The following is a 16696-nucleotide window of genomic DNA, read 5'->3' as shown; positions in this document are numbered from 1 at the left end:
TACCCTCATTTCTTGCTACTGCCATATAGTGCCAGTTTCTGACTGGGAATTCAAAGAATATATTGGGGTTACGGGCACCCACAATTTTTACTACTGGTATACAGTGCCATTGTCTGACTGGGAATTCAAAGAATATATTGGGGTTATAAATACCCTCATTTCTTGCTACTGGTATATAGTGCCATTGTCTGACTGGGAATTCAAAGAATATATTGGGGTTACGTGCACCCACAATTTTTACTACTGGTATACAGTGCCAGTTTCTGACTGGGAATTCAAAGAATATATTGGGGTTACAAATACCCTCATTTCTTGCTACTGCCATATAGTGCCAGTTTCTGACTGGTAATTCAAAGAATATATTGGGGTTACGTGCACCCACAATTTTTACTACTGGTATACAGTGCCAGTTTCTGACTGGGAATTCAAAGAATATATTGGGGTTACAAATACCCTCATTTCTTGCTACTGCCATATAGTGCCAGTTTCTGACTGGTAATTCAAAGAATATATTGGGGTTACGTGCACCCACAATTTTTACTACTGGTATACAGTGCCATTGTCTGACTGGGAATTCAAAGAACATATTGGGGTTATAAATACCCTCATTTCTTGCTACTGCCATATAGTGCCAGTTTCTGACTGGGAATTCAAAGAATATATTGGGGTTACGTGCACCCACAATTTTTACTACTGGTATACAGTGCCATTGTCTGACTGGGAATTCAAAGAATATATTGGGGTTATAAATACCCTCATTTCTTGCTACTGGTATATAGTGCCATTGTCTGACTGGGAATTCAAAGAATATATTGGGGTTACGTGCACCCACAATTTTTACTACTGGTATACAGTGCCAGTTTCTGACTGGGAATTCAAAGAATATATTGGGGTTACAAATACCCTCATTTCTTGCTACTGCCATATAGTGCCAGTTTCTGACTGGTAATTCAAAGAATATATTGGGGTTACGTGCACCCACAATTTTTACTACTGGTATACAGTGCCAGTTTCTGACTGGGAATTCAAAGAATATATTGGGGTTACAAATACCCTCATTTCTTGCTACTGCCATATAGTGCCAGTTTCTGACTGGTAATTCAAAGAATATATTGGGGTTATAAATACCCTCATTTCTTGCTACTGGTATATAGTGCCATTGTCTGACTGGGAATTCAAAGAATATATTGGGGTTACGTGCACCCACAATTTTTACTACTGGTATACAGTGCCAGTTTCTGACTGGGAATTCAAAGAATATATTGGGGTTACAAATACCCTCATTTCTTGCTACTGCCATATAGTGCCAGTTTCTGACTGGGAATTCAAAGAATATATTGGGGTTACGTGCACCCACAATTTTTACTACTGGTATACAGTGCCAGTTTCTGACTGGGAATTCAAAGAATATATTGGGGTTACAAATACCCTCATTTCTTGCTACTGCCATATAGTGCCAGTTTCTGACTGGTAATTCAAAGAATATATTGGGGTTATAAATACCCTCATTTCTTGCTACTGGTATATAGTGCCATTGTCTGACTGGGAATTCAAAGAATATATTGGGGTTACGTGCACCCACAATTTTTACTACTGGTATACAGTGCCAGTTTCTGACTGGGAATTCAAAGAATATATTGGGGTTACAAATACCCTCATTTCTTGCTACTGCCATATAGTGCCAGTTTCTGACTGGGAATTCAAAGAATATATTGGGGTTACGTGCACCCACAATTTTTACTACTGGAATACAGTGCCATTGTCTGACTGGGAATTCAAAGAATATATTGGGGTTATAAATACCCTCATTTCTTGCTACTGCCATATAGTGCCAGTTTCTGACTGGGAATTCAAAGAATATATTGGGGTTATAAATACCCTCATTTCTTGCTACTGGTATATAGTGCCATTGTCTGACTGGGAATTCAAAGAATATATTGGGGTTACGTGCACCCACAATTTTTACTACTGGTATACAGTGCCAGTTTCTGACTGGGAATTCAAAGAATATATTGGGGTTACAAATACCCTCATTTCTTGCTACTGCCATATAGTGCCAGTTTCTGACTGGTAATTCAAAGAATATATTGGGGTTACGTGCACCCACAATTTTTACTACTGGTATACAGTGCCATTGTCTGACTGGGAATTCAAAGAATATATTGGGGTTATAAATACCCTCATTTCTTGCTACTGCCATATAGTGCCAGTTTCTGACTGGGAATTCAAAGAATATATTGGGGTTATAAATACCCTCATTTCTTGCTACTGGTATATAGTGCCATTGTCTGACTGGGAATTCAAAGAATATATTGGGGTTACGTGCACCCACAATTTTTACTACTGGTATACAGTGCCAGTTTCTGACTGGGAATTCAAAGAATATATTGGGGTTACAAATACCCTCATTTCTTGCTACTGCCATATAGTGCCAGTTTCTGACTGGTAATTCAAAGAATATATTGGGGTTACAAATACCCTCATTTCTTGCTACTGCCATATAGTGCCAGTTTCTGACTGGGAATTCAAAGAATATATTGGGGTTACGTGCACCCACAATTTTTACTACTGGTATACAGTGCCATTGTCTGACTGGGAATTCAAAGAATATATTGGGGTTATAAATACCCTCATTTCTTGCTACTGCCATATAGTGCCAGTTTCTGACTGGGAATTCAAAGAATATATTGGGGTTATAAATACCCTCATTTCTTGCTACTGGTATATAGTGCCATTGTCTGACTGGGAATTCAAAGAATATATTGGGGTTACGTGCACCCACAATTTTTACTACTGGTATACAGTGCCAGTTTCTGACTGGGAATTCAAAGAATATATTGGGGTTACAAATACCCTCATTTCTTGCTACTGCCATATAGTGCCAGTTTCTGACTGGTAATTCAAAGAATATATTGGGGTTACGTGCACCCACAATTTTTACTACTGGTATACAGTGCCATTGTCTGACTGGGAATTCAAAGAATATATTGGGGTTATAAATACCCTCATTTCTTGCTACTGCCATATAGTGCCAGTTTCTGACTGGTAATTCAAAGAATATATTGGGGTTATAAATACCCTCATTTCTTGCTACTGGTATATAGTGCCATTGTCTGACTGGGAATTCAAAGAATATATTGGGGTTACGTGCACCCACAATTTTTGCTACTGGTATATAGTGCCAATTTCTAACTGGGAATTCAAAATGCGCAAGGCTCCCGGAAAGGGACGTGGACGAGGCCGTGGGCGAGGTCGGGGGAATGGTTCTGGGGAGCAAGGTAGCAGTGAAGCCACAGGGCGTCCCGTGCCTACTCCTGTGGGGCAGCAAGCATTGCGCCACTCCACAGTGCCAGGGTTGCTTGCCACATTAACTAAACTGCAGGGTACAAACCTTAGTAGGCCCGAGAACCAGAAACAGGTCTTGCAATGGCTGTCAGAGAACGCTTACAGCACATTGTCCAGCAGCCAGTCAGACTCTGCCTCCTCTCCTCCTATTACCCAACAGTCTTGTCCTCCTTCCTCCCAAAATTCCCAAGCTTCACAGAACAATAACCCCAACTGTCCCTGCTCCCCAGAGCTGTTCTCCGCTCCTTTCATTGTCCCTCAACCTGCCTCTCCACGTCACGATTCCACGAACCTAACAGAGGAGCATCTGTGTCCAGATGCTCAAACACTAGAGTCTCCTCCATCTCCGTTCGATTTGGTGGTGGATGACCAGCAACCCACCCTCATCGACGATGATGTGACGCAGTTGCCGTCAGGGCATCCAGTTGACCGGCGCATTGTGCGGGAGGAGGAGATGAGACAGGAGTTGGAAGAGGAAGTGGTGGATGATGAGGACACTGACCCGACCTGGACAGGGGGGATGTCAAGCGGGGAAAGTAGTGTGGATGTTGAGGCAAGTGCAGCACCAAAAAGGGTAGCTAGAGGCAGAGGCAGAGGTCAGCAGCTTAGGCGAAGCCAGGCCACACCCGGAATCTCCCAAGATGTTCCAGTTCGTACCCAGCCCCGAAAAACTCCCACCTCGAGGGCACGTTTCTCGAAGGTGTGGAGTTTTTTCAAGGAATGCGCCGAGGACAGATATAGTGTTGTCTGCACAATTTGCCTCTCGAAATTGATTAGGGGCTCTGAGAAGAGCAACCTGTCCACCACTTCAATGCGCCGTCATTTGGAATCCAAGCACTGGAATCAGTGGCAGGCAGCAACGGCAGGACAAAGGCCGCCTGCCGTTCACGCCACTGCCACTGCCTCTGCCACTGCCTCTGCCACTGCCACTGCTGACTGTGCTGGCGATGCACTCCAGAGGACGAGCCAGGACACCACTTCATCTGCCTCCGCCACTTTGTTGACTTCTCCCTCATCCTCCCCTGTTCCTGTCTTATCTCCTTCTCCTGCACCATCAAAGGCACCATCAGGCGCTTCTTTACAACAACCCACCATCTCTCAGACATTGGAGCGGCGGCAGAAATACACTGCTAACCACCCACACGCGCAAGCCTTGAACGCCAACATCGCTAAACTGCTGGCCCAGGAGATGTTGGCGTTCCGGCTTGTTGAAACTCCCGCCTTCCTGGACCTGATGGCAACTGCGGCACCTCGCTATGCCGTCCCTAGCCGTCACTACTTCTCCCGGTGTGCTGTCCCCGCCTTGCACCAGCACGTGTCACTCAACATCAGGCGGGCCCTTAGTTCCGCGCTTTGCACAAAGGTCCACTTGACCACCGACGCGTGGACAAGTGCATGCGGACAGGGACGCTACATTTCACTGACGGCACACTGGGTGAATGTAGTTGAGGCTGGGACTGCTTCCCAAACTGGCCCGGTGTACCTCGTCTCCCCGCCTAACATTCCTGGCAGGGACACGAGAAGAACACCCCCCTCCTCCTCCTCCTCTACCGCCTCCTCCTCCGCCACCGCCTCCTCCTCCGCCACCGCCTCCTCCTCCGCTGTTAGATTGACCCCAGCTACGAGTTGGAAACGTTGCAGCACTGGCGTTGGTAGACGTCAGCAGGCTGTGCTGAAGCTGATCAGCTTGGGGGACAGACAGCACACTGCCTCCGAGGTGAGGGATGCCCTCCTCGATGAGACGGCAATATGGTTTGAGCCGCTGCACCTGGGCCCAGGCATGGTCGTTTGTGATAACGGCCGGAACCTGGTAGCAGCTCTGGAGCTTGCCGGACTCCAACATGTTCCATGCCTGGCCCACGTCTTCAACCTAGTGGTGCAACGTTTCCTAAAGAGCTACCCCAATGTTCCAGAGCTACTGGTGAAAGTGCGGCGCATGTGCGCCCACTTTCGCAAGTCGACAGTAGCCGCTGCTAGCTTAAAATCTCTCCAGCAACGCCTGCATGTGCCACAACACCGGCTTTTGTGCGACGTCCCCACACGCTGGAACTCAACGTTTCAGATGTTGAATAGAGTGGTTGAGCAGCAGAGACCTTTGATGGAATACCAGCTACAAAACCCTAGGGTGCCACAAAGTCAGCTGCCTCAGTTTCTCATCCATGAGTGGCCATGGATGAGAGACCTTTGTGACATCCTACGGGTGTTTGAGGAGTCCACAAGGAGGGTGAGCTCTGAGGATGCGATGGTGAGCCTTACAATCCCGCTCTTGTGTGTTCTGAGAGAATCCCTGATTGACATCAGGGATAACTCAGATCACACAGAGGAGTCAGGGATAGCATCCGATCCGTCACAGCTGGAGAGTAGGTCCACACATCTGTCCGCTTCATCGCGTTTAATGGAGGAGGAGGAGGAGGAGGAGGAGGAAGAAGAGTTGTCCGATGATGTGATGGTGATACAGGAGGCTTCCGGGCAACTTCGAATCGTCCCATTGTTGCAGCGCGGATGGGTAGACATGGAGGATGAGGAGGAAATGGAGATTGAACTTTCCGGTGGGGCCAGAGGAGTCATGCCAACTAACACTGTGGCAGACATGGCTGAGTTCATGTTGGGGTGCTTTACAACCGACAAGCGTATTGTCAAAATCATGGAGGACAACCAGTACTGGATCTTTGCTATCCTTGACCCCCGGTATAAAAACAACATCTCGTCTTTTATTCCGGTAGAGGGGAGGGCCAATCGCATCAATGCTTGCCACAGGCAATTGGTGCAGAATATGATGGAGATGTTTCCAGCATGTGACGTTGGCGGCAGGGAGGACAGTTCCTCCAGTAGGCGACCAAGTTCTCACCGGTCCACACAAACGAGGGGCACACTGTCTAAGGTCTGGGACACCTTGATGGCACCCCCTCGCCAAAGTGCCGCCACGGAGGGTCCTAGTGTCACCAGGCGTGAGAAGTATAGGCGCATGTTGCGGGAATACCTTTCCGACCACAGCCCTGTCCTCTCCGACCCCTCTGCGCCCAACACGTATTGGGTGTCGAAGTTGGACCTGTGGCTTGAACTTGCCCTATATGCCTTGGAGGTGCTGTCCTGTCCTGCCGCCAGCGTCCTATCTGAGAGGGTGTTCAGTGCAGCCGGTGGCATCATCACTGACAAGCGCACCCGTCTGTCAGCTGAGAGTGCCGACCGGCTCACTTTGATAAAAATGAACCACCACTGGATAAAGCCTTCATTTTTGTGCCCACCTGTGTAAAGCACCCCAACATGAAACTCCATGTCTGTACTCAACCTCTCCAATTCCTCCGCATCCTCATACTCATCCACCATAAGCGTTGCACAATTCTGCTAATACTAGGCTCCCTCCAACATGATTTCCCCCAACTCTGCTGGTTAGAGGCTCCCTCCACCCTGATTTCCACCAACTCTGCTGGTTAGAGGCTCCCTCCACCCTGCTTTCCCACAACTCTGCTGGTTAGAGGCTCCCTCCACCATGAATTTGCCCAAACTGGGCTGGTTAGAGGCTCCCTCCACCATGAATTGGTCCAAACTGGGGTTTTTAGAGGCTCCCTCCACCATGAATTTGCCCAAACTGGGCTGTTTAGAGGCTCCCTCCACCATGAATTGGTCCAAACTGGGCTGTTTAGAGGCTCCCTCCACCATGAATTGGTCCAAACTGGGGTTTTTAGAGGCTCCCTCCACCATGAATTGGTCCAAACTGGGGTTTTTAGACGCTCCCTCCACCATGAATTGGTCCAAATTGGGGTTTTTAGAGGCTCCCTCCACCATGAATTGGTCCAAACTGGGTTTTTTAGAGGCTCCCTCCACCATGAATTGGTCCAAACTGGGGTTTTTAGAGGCTCCCTCCACCATGAATTGGTCCAAACTGGGGTTTTTAGAGGCTCCCTCCACCATGAATTGGTCCAAACTGGGGTTTTTAGAGGCTCCCTCCACCATGAATTTGCCAAAACTGGGCTGTTTAGAGGCTCCCTCCACCATGAATTGGTCCAAATTGGGGTTTTTAGAGGCTCCCTCCACCATGAATTTGCCCAAACTGGGCTGGTTAGAGGCTCCCTCCACCATGAATTGGTCCAAACTGGGCTGGTTAGAGGCTCCCTCCACCATGAATTGGTCCAAATTGGGGTTTTTAGAGGCTCCCTCCACCATGAATTGGTCCAAACTGGGCTGTTTAGAGGCTCCCTCCACCATGAATTGGTCCAAACTGGGGTTTTTAGAGGCTCCCTCCACCATGAATTGGTCCAAACTGGGCTGGTTAGAGGCTCCCTCCACCATGAATTGGTCCAAACTGGGTTTTTTAGAGGCTCCCTCCACCATGAATTGGTCCAAACTGGGGTTTTTAGAGGCTCCCTCCACCATGAATTGGTCCAAACTGGGGTTTTTAGAGGCTCCCTCCACCATGAATTGGTCCAAACTGGGGTTTTTAGAGGCTCCCTCCACCATGAATTTGCCCAAACTGGGCTGTTTAGAGGCTCCCTCCACCATGAATTGGTCCAAACTGGGTTTTTTAGAGGCTCCCTCCACCATGAATTGGTCCAAACTGGGGTTTTTAGAGGCTCCCTCCACCATGAATTGGTCCAAACTGGGGTTTTTAGAGGCTCCCTCCACCATGAATTTGCCCAAACTGGGCTGTTTAGAGGCTCCCTCCACCATGAATTGGTCCAAATTGGGGTTTTTAGAGGCTCCCTCCACCATGAATTGGTCCAAACTGGGCTGTTTAGAGGCTCCCTCCACCATGAATTTGCCCAAACTGGGCTGTTTAGAGGCTCCCTCCAGCATGAATTGGTCCAAACTGGTGTTTTTAGAGGCTTCCTCCACCATGAATTGGTCCAAACTGGGGTTTTTAGAGGCTCCCTCCACCATGAATTGGTCCAAACTGGGGTTTTTAGAGGCTCCCTCCACCATGAATTGGTCCAAACTGGGCTGGTTAGAGGCTCCCTCCACCATGAATTTGCCCAAACTGGGCTGTTTAGAGGCTCCCTCCACCATGAATTGGTCCAAACGGGGGTTTTTAGAGGCTCCCTCCACCATGAATTTGCCCAAACTGGGCTGGTTAGAGGCTCCCTCCACCATGAATTTGCCCAAACTGGGCTGTTTAGAGGCTCCCTCCACCATGAATTGGTCCAAACTGGGCTGTTTAGAGGCTCCCTCCACCATGAATTGGTCCAAACTGGGTTTTTTAGAGGCTCCCTCCACCATGAATTGGTCCAAACTGGGGTTTTTAGAGGCTCCCTCCACCATGAATTGGTCCAAACTGGGGTTTTTAGAGGCTCCCTCCACCATGAATTTGCCCAAACTCTGCTGGTTAGAGGCTCAATCCACCCTGATTTTCAAAACAAATGTTGGTGCCAACCTCAACTTACTACAAGGGCCAAATTCACTGCTGGTGACAAGCTCTCCTCACTGCAAGTGCCAAATACACATGTTTCAAGGTGTTTTCCTACTGTCAGAGAGGTGGTATTGAGTGTGTAAAGTGTGTAGTTGTTAGGCTGTGATGTTGGGGTAATAGAGGGTCTTTGGTGTGTTAGATGCCCCCAGACATGCTTCCCCTGCTGTCCCAGTGTCATTCCAGAGGTGTTGGCATCATTTCCTGTGGTGTCATAGTGGACTTGGTGACCCTCCAGACACGGATTTGGGTTTCCCCCTTAACGAGTATATGTTCCCCATAGACTATAATGGGGTTCGAAACCCGTTCGAACACACGAACAGTGAGCGGCTGTTCGATTCGAATTTCGAACCTCGAACATTTTAGTGTTCGCTCATCTCTAATCACAACCCCTGGTTTTCGTTATGGGGGCTGTTATCCATCCCAGGAAAATTGTGCCTCATTTATGTTTGACTGAGGCATTAGGGGGAGGTAATGCCCAAAATCAATGCAGGCACTGATTATGGGCATTTCTTCCAGGTGTCCTCTGTATAATACAGATGGGTATAGTATGAACATTTATTGTACTGGGGTTTATTCTCCTAGTATATATTATGAGATTGGTGCTGGTGTCAATATAATACTTACACACCGGCTTTTCTTATAATGGGTGGAGGTGCTTTCATACAGGCACTATCTAACCTAACACCTAACCCGGAAGAATTATAAGCAGCAGCAGAGAAGGCAATATAAAAACAAAATACACAAAAAAACTGTCACAGAATTGCAGTTTTTTTTCATGCAGCCCTACCAATATGTTAATAAAAACTAAACATAACAAACAATAAAGATGGATTTCTTATGATGGACAACAATAGATCTCAAGGGACCCACTGACTATAATTGGGTCCACTGGGTATCCATTATTTTCTCCCTGACATTACCAGACTAAAAAGGTTGGCTTGGAGGACTTTTTCATCTGCAGTATTAGACAAACTTTTGCGGGATATTCTAAATGGAGTCTCTGCCGCAGATGTGAACCTACTATTATGGGGAACAACTCTGCAGTAGAAGACTAGAAGAGAAGTTCTAGGGCACAGAGGTCCAGGCAGCCATGGACTTATAGTACAGAATGGCTGTCCAATCCAGTAACATCTGCTTTACCTGAAAGATGGGTCAATATGAAAAATTACAAGGTAACTCAACATTCTATATAAGTCTATATATTATATTTTCTTTTAACATTCTATAACCCAAAGACCTTACCCTAGCAGGTACCACTAAAATATCCCTATCAAGGTTATGATTACTATATACCCCAATACAACATGATAAAATGTAAAGAGTGATCCACTACCAGGTAGACATTGGCCACCTTCCCAGCTATGATAAGGAGGTTTAAGATGAAATTATTGAATTACATTTCGAGTATTTTGTAGATTTAATCCCTTATGTAAGTGAAAGTAATGAGCTGACTGACCGATAATTGTCAATGAATAATTATCTCATGTCATTTACATAGCGGGCTATTGATTAAACAGATAGAGTATTAACCACTTAAATCTCCAATGTATACGGCGATGACTGTATATATGTCAATGACCCTAAAGCTCTGAAAAAGCGTGCTGTATGTAGTAATGAACTCCTTTACGACAAGCTATCTTCAGTACATCTGTATTCTCATCTGTTACAATGGATTAATGACCCAGATATTTTTTTTCACGTTTTGCAGAACGAGCTGTAAGTATTATTTTAGGAAAAGGCAAATTTTTCTAATTATATGTTCATTATATTAACAATCCACAAGTTGACGTGTGAAGTAGAGCTAAAGTGCTCAGATCCCATAATTACTATCTTATAGGCCCTTAGGACTCTAGTAATGTTAGTGTGCCTACTATGTGATCATCATATTCATACTTTATTTCATATTCCACTTTAAAAGGACTTTTAAATTTTAAAAGGATAATTTTCATGTTTCAATTTTTAAGTCTCTGTGTTTGCTCTTTAAACTGGATTTGCATTAATAATTTTAATATATTGCTCCACTAGTCTAGTCATTGGCTGTATATTAGCCCAGTTATCAGCCATGTTTACTTCCTTACCTTCTATTTACTTAACATGTCCAGATAGGCGTGTCTCAAGATGATTATCTTCAATAAACCGTAACATGGTTTTGCAACACTATTGGGAATTTATTAAGGAACTTACACCAGCAAATTGGAGTAGAGCTGGGAGGCTAGGGATTGTTATAAGTCTCACCAGTTTTCTGGCATAAACTGTAGTAAATCTGACATGCCAAGGGGTCCTTTTTTTTAAGTGCTAAAGGAACAAAGTGGCATATTAGGATCGGGTGTCACTTTGTCCCTTTTCTGTCCTACTCATTGCTTAAAGTGGCTCTATCTATGGAAAAAGTCATTTTTATCTAAGCACATACTTGCATAGCCTTTACAAAGGCTATTCCATACCTACCTTTTGTATGTAAATCCCCTAAGTAGTTTTTTAATATGTCCATTTTTTTTTTTTTTATTCATATGCTAATTAGCCTTCTCTGTGCAGGGTGTGCAGTATGGTCATATACAGTATCATTACCTTGTACTTGCATAGAAGAATATTGCTATTAACCCTCTTTCTACGTTATTACCTTGCATACCAGAGGTCAAGTGACTGGAAGCAAAGTCAAGTGACTTCAAGGGAATCGGAACAGAACTCCTATTCCTGGCACCACCGGTACAGTGTACAGAGCTCTCTACACTACATAATCTTCCTGTGACGGTGGCACTTGGAACTGCAACTCTGTTCCTGAATAGTTGCAGAGTTGATTCCGGCCCAATACCTGGTATATGGCTTCTGGCGGGTGAAACAGCTAATTGGCACTGGCTCCTAACCTCCAACTTTGCTAGGTTCTGGACAACACCTTTAAGCTTTGTTCACAAAATAAACCACAGCAAAAACAGCAATGTTATAACTTGTGTGTATAGAAGCTTTTTTTCCAGCATTTTTCAGAGCCTACATGATCCTTGGCCTGATGAATAACTCTCATGCTGCCATAACTTAATAAAGAATGTTTCTTATTTATAAGTATACTGTATATGCAGCATGTTTAGGGAAACCTGTGGGCATGTGGTACTATAATCAGAGCGTTTTATTCCCTTGATTAATTGCATTTATTAATATTCATAGAAGAATCCACACTGCTTCGTCTATTGCAGTAAAATGAAATATATTGTAATACATGTATTTCAATATAACTATAATTTCGGCTGCTGAGTGATAATGAAAATTGCAGCAAAGTTCCTTAGCTGTACACTAGGCAATAGGATGAAGACTGAACATTAAAGAGAAAATAAGGCACCAACAGACTTCAAATTAGAAAAATCCAAACTACAAAACAGATCATAAGGCTGGCTTTCTAGGCTCAGGTTTTTAACCCCTTAGCGACCCTTGACGTAACTGTACGTCATGGGTCGCATGGGGATGTATGGAGCGAGCTCACACGCTGAGCTCGCTCCATACACGGCAGATGCCGGCTGTATCATACAGCCAGGACCTGCCAATAACAGCAGCGGTCGGTGCCCGAGCCGATCGCTGCTGTTAACCCTTTACACACTGCGGTCAAACGCGACCGCAGTGTGTAAACAGCGCAGGCGGCATGGGCGCCGCCATGTTTCCCCGATCGCCGCCCTCCTGAACGTCACATGAGGGCGGTGATCGGTTGCTATGACAGCCGGAAGCCTATTGAAGGCTTCCAGGCTTGTCTCTGCCCGAGATCTATTAGACGATGCCAGAGGCCAGAGGCATCGTCTAATAGAAGTGCTGCGATTTTGCTATTCACTGCAATACTGTAGTATTGCAGTGAATAGTATGAGCGATCAGACCCCCTAGGTTTCAAGGTACCTAAGGGGTCTGATCATAAATGTAACAGAAGAAAAAAAAAGTTTTTAAAAGTATTAAAAAAATAAAAAAAATATAAAAGTTCAAATCACCCCCCTTTCCCTAGATTAGCTATAAAAGTAATTAAAGAACATTAAACATAAACATATTAGGTATCCCCGCGCTCCAAAATGCCCGAACTATTAGAATATTAAAACATTTATCCCGTACTGCGAACAACATAGCGGCAAAAAAAATAAAAACAGCCAAAAAGCGTTTTTTTCAACACTTTGCCTCTTATAAAAAATTGAATAAAAAGTGATCAAACCATCAGATCTTTCCCCAAATGGTATCAATAGAAACGTCATCTTGTCCCGCATAAAAAGACACCACAACCAGCTCCATACATGGAAATATGAAAAAGTTACAGGTGTTAGAACATGATGACACAATTTTTTTTTTCTATTTTGCAAAGTTTATCATTTTTTTAAAAGTATCAAAACATTTCAAATACTATATAAATTTGGTATCACCGCGTTCGTACTGACACGTAGAACACAGGTAACATGTCATTTGTACCAAACAGTGAACGCTGTAAAAATTAAACCCATAAGAAAATGGCGCAAATGCATTTTTTCTCCAATTGCACCTCATTCTGAATTTTTTTCCAGCTTCCCAGTACATTGCACAGCATATTGAATGGTGCCATTACAAAGTACAATTTGTCCCGCAAACAATAAGCCATCATGTGACTCTGTGAACTGAAAAATGAAAAAGTTATGGCTCTTGAAATGTGAGGAGGGAAAAACGAAAATGCGAAACCAAAAAATGGCCTGGTCCTTAAGGGGTTAATGATCCCACCTGGTTTTGTCTTCAAAAACCTGAACGTGAAAAAAACACAACATCAAGGACAAAAGTACTGTAGTCTATTAACTGTGTATTAGAGGACTAGCATGTTTTTGTTTTTTTTAAAACTTGATACACCTTTACAAAGTTCTGTAGTCTGTATGAAAAAATACAGGTGTTGGAAGACTAGTATAGACTAAGCCTTAAAGGGGTCTTCCCAAAATAATAACTATACCTTTATCTACAGGATAGTGGGTATAGTATATGCCTTATCATTGGGAGTACAGTCACTGAGTCCTTACAAGAATGGCAGTCACCCAGTCCCCTTTGTGAATGGATTGGTAATGTACATGCATAGCCACTTTATTTCTATGGGATTGAGGGAGCACTGATCTCAATCAATCCCCTAGAAGTTATTGTAGCACTACAACCTTGGGGCTCCTGTTTTCATGATCAGAGTGGGTTCCAGCCGTCAAACAACAAACATTTATCACCATTTTGAGCATAATTGAAAAAAATTGTTATGGGTGAAACCCTATTTACCAGAGCTGTAGTTAGGCTTCCTTCTCCTACCGCTCACTAATCTTACTATTCATCTAAATACATAAAAGCAGTGGCGCAGCAGCTGCACCCCTCTCACAAAACACTGTATACCAAAGCAGCCTACTCATAGAAACCCATACGCTTATTCGTGCAGCTTGGTGTTATATCTTGTGAAAAGCAACTCTTCACCAACTCACTTGGCCAGGCATCCAAGCATTCAGTTATATGTTCTGTCCCTGTCGAGATGTAGCATGAGTCGGGACTCCCATTTCCTCTCCAGTACTCGTTCCGACCATGTCTGCTGCCCATTATAACTTAGTTACAGTCCAGAAGTATAGACAGTGAATGTGTATAGGTAAGATGTTCATTCAGACCTTTAGTTTTCTTTCTGTTCCTAATCCATGAAGATAGAAGAGCCCAGAAAAGCTCCCATGTTTATTATTGCTGCACCCTGGTGATCATGGCCTGGGCTTGGCTGCTGTTGGGCATAATGGCTTTGTAATCCTGAGAACTTCCATAATACATACTAATGTATAGCTGTAACTTAGTGTTACTTTAGTACTGCTGCATTATATAGTCAGTGTCTCTCAGCAAATATTTGGTATACTACATGCACGATCTGTCACATGCTGCTCGGCTCCAGGAAAGATTACATGGTTCAGGAGTCAATATACTGTATTTACTGAAGTTACATATGAGGCAAAATTTGTAGGTTGAACAAATTATCAGCTGCCACATGCAATAATGTATTTATGATATAATAAAAACCAGTGATGAATGATCCTGACCACGTTACGGCCATGTTGGGCCTTGCCGTAAAGAAGCGCTCCCACAAAATGTTTACTTAGTGAGCACATTAGTAACATAGACGATTCAAACAGCACTGTCAAACTATCCGTTCTGACCCAACTTTACAACAAAGACTGATTTGCCTTTGGACAGGAGAGTGGGCATTGGGGGAAGTTGAGATGTGATAAGGAAGAGGTGGCACAAGATAAATTCTTGTACCAAGACCATGAACCTCTGCATTAAAGTGACTTTATGGCACCCCCTGACGACCAGCACCCAGGGCACATGCCCCAGTTATCCCCCAGCTATGGCCCTGCTTTAAAACCCTTATCACAGTATATGTCAAAAATAAACTACATGTATCTGGGTGCAGTTTCCATCTCTTGGTCTCTCGCCATCAGAACATCTCTGTATCTAACAGACCCTATATGTCAAAGTTTAGTTACGGCAAATCCAAATTTCTTTACTCATCTTTCATGAAGAAGCTTTTGATTAAGAGACTTTTGTTAAAGTCAGCTTAACTATATATATATATATATATATATATATATATATATATATATATATATATTATATACGGAGGAAGAAAATGAAGGCAATTCATAATTCATAGCATGGAAGATGTTTGTATATTGATATCAAAATGAGAAGTACTTGAAAGTGGAAGGTTATATGCTAGAAATTTTTTATCATTAACTATATTAAAAAGTGAATGAAAGCCATTACATAGAAGAAAAATATTAGGAAGAGAGCCACAGATGATATCCGCGACCATCTATCTTCTATACGCTATCGGTCTGAGCGCACAGCAACATAAAAATCCTAAAAAGCAAGGTCACCTTGGTTACGGGGGTGGGGGAGTGGGGGGTGAAGGGCTTCAGAATATTTACTTTATAAGAGATGAACGGAGTTTGTACTTTCGGTACATAGAGTATGCATGAATAAGAACCAACATTACAGATGTACATGTCATTGAGTTGAGTGGAGGAAATACAAGGAAGGACAATGAGTCATGTACAAATTTACATGTAAAACTTTGACAGATCCAGCTAAATTTGGTGAAATCTGCCAAGAATATGAAGTCTGTGGTGTTCATACACATAAGAGTAACAGCAGATGCTACTAATACTAGCTGCCAGTGATCTGCAGATAAATATCTCCTGTGTATGGCCAGCGAATTAGAGAAAACATGATCAATATACGAGTGGCAATGCATTACCAGGCCAGTCTATTCTCACCTGCCTTCCTTTCGCTGCCAAATTGAAGTTGAGATTTTCATGGTTTTATTTGCTGGTCTCCTAAAGCTAGAGAAGAAATATGTCTGATGTACAGACAAGAAAGGTTTATTGCTGCACCGCAAAGTAGGGATGATGGAAAGGTAATTAAATAAGAAGTGACATTCCATTTCCAGTGAACAAATGTTATCCTTTGTATACTGAAAAGTTTACTTTTTTTCTAATGTATGAGTTCTCATGGTTATTCAGATCTTCACTTGTAATCACTCAGTGATCAACAGGCTGAGAACAAGGGTGGAAATAGAAAACTGGGCCCCATAGCAAACCTCTGCATGGGCCCCTTATGGATCCAGCACTGGACACTTACCCTGGTGCCCTAGATCCCCTGCAGACAACCACTGTCAACTACCGTATTTAACCTAATCCTAAACTTAACAACTTCTCCACCCCCACACCTAGTATATACAGTAGTGCACCATCCCCGTGCATCTGAGCTATAAAGAAGCCCCCAAAGTTCAACATAAAACCATAAATTTCTAGCCCACCTAGATTTTAAACCTAGAAGGGCCCTATAGCATCTGTAGGGTCTGCCTCCGTTGAAGGTACACAGCCTTTCATATATAAGTATGCAGATATACAGATATAGGCATCAATCACTGTGAAGAACCACCCACTGGACTCCTAAGAC

Source organism: Leptodactylus fuscus, chromosome 1 (assembly GCF_031893055.1).
Source record: "Leptodactylus fuscus isolate aLepFus1 chromosome 1, aLepFus1.hap2, whole genome shotgun sequence".
NCBI classification, from domain to species: Eukaryota; Metazoa; Chordata; class Amphibia; order Anura; family Leptodactylidae; genus Leptodactylus; species Leptodactylus fuscus.
Note: the sequence above shows the minus strand (reverse complement) of the source record.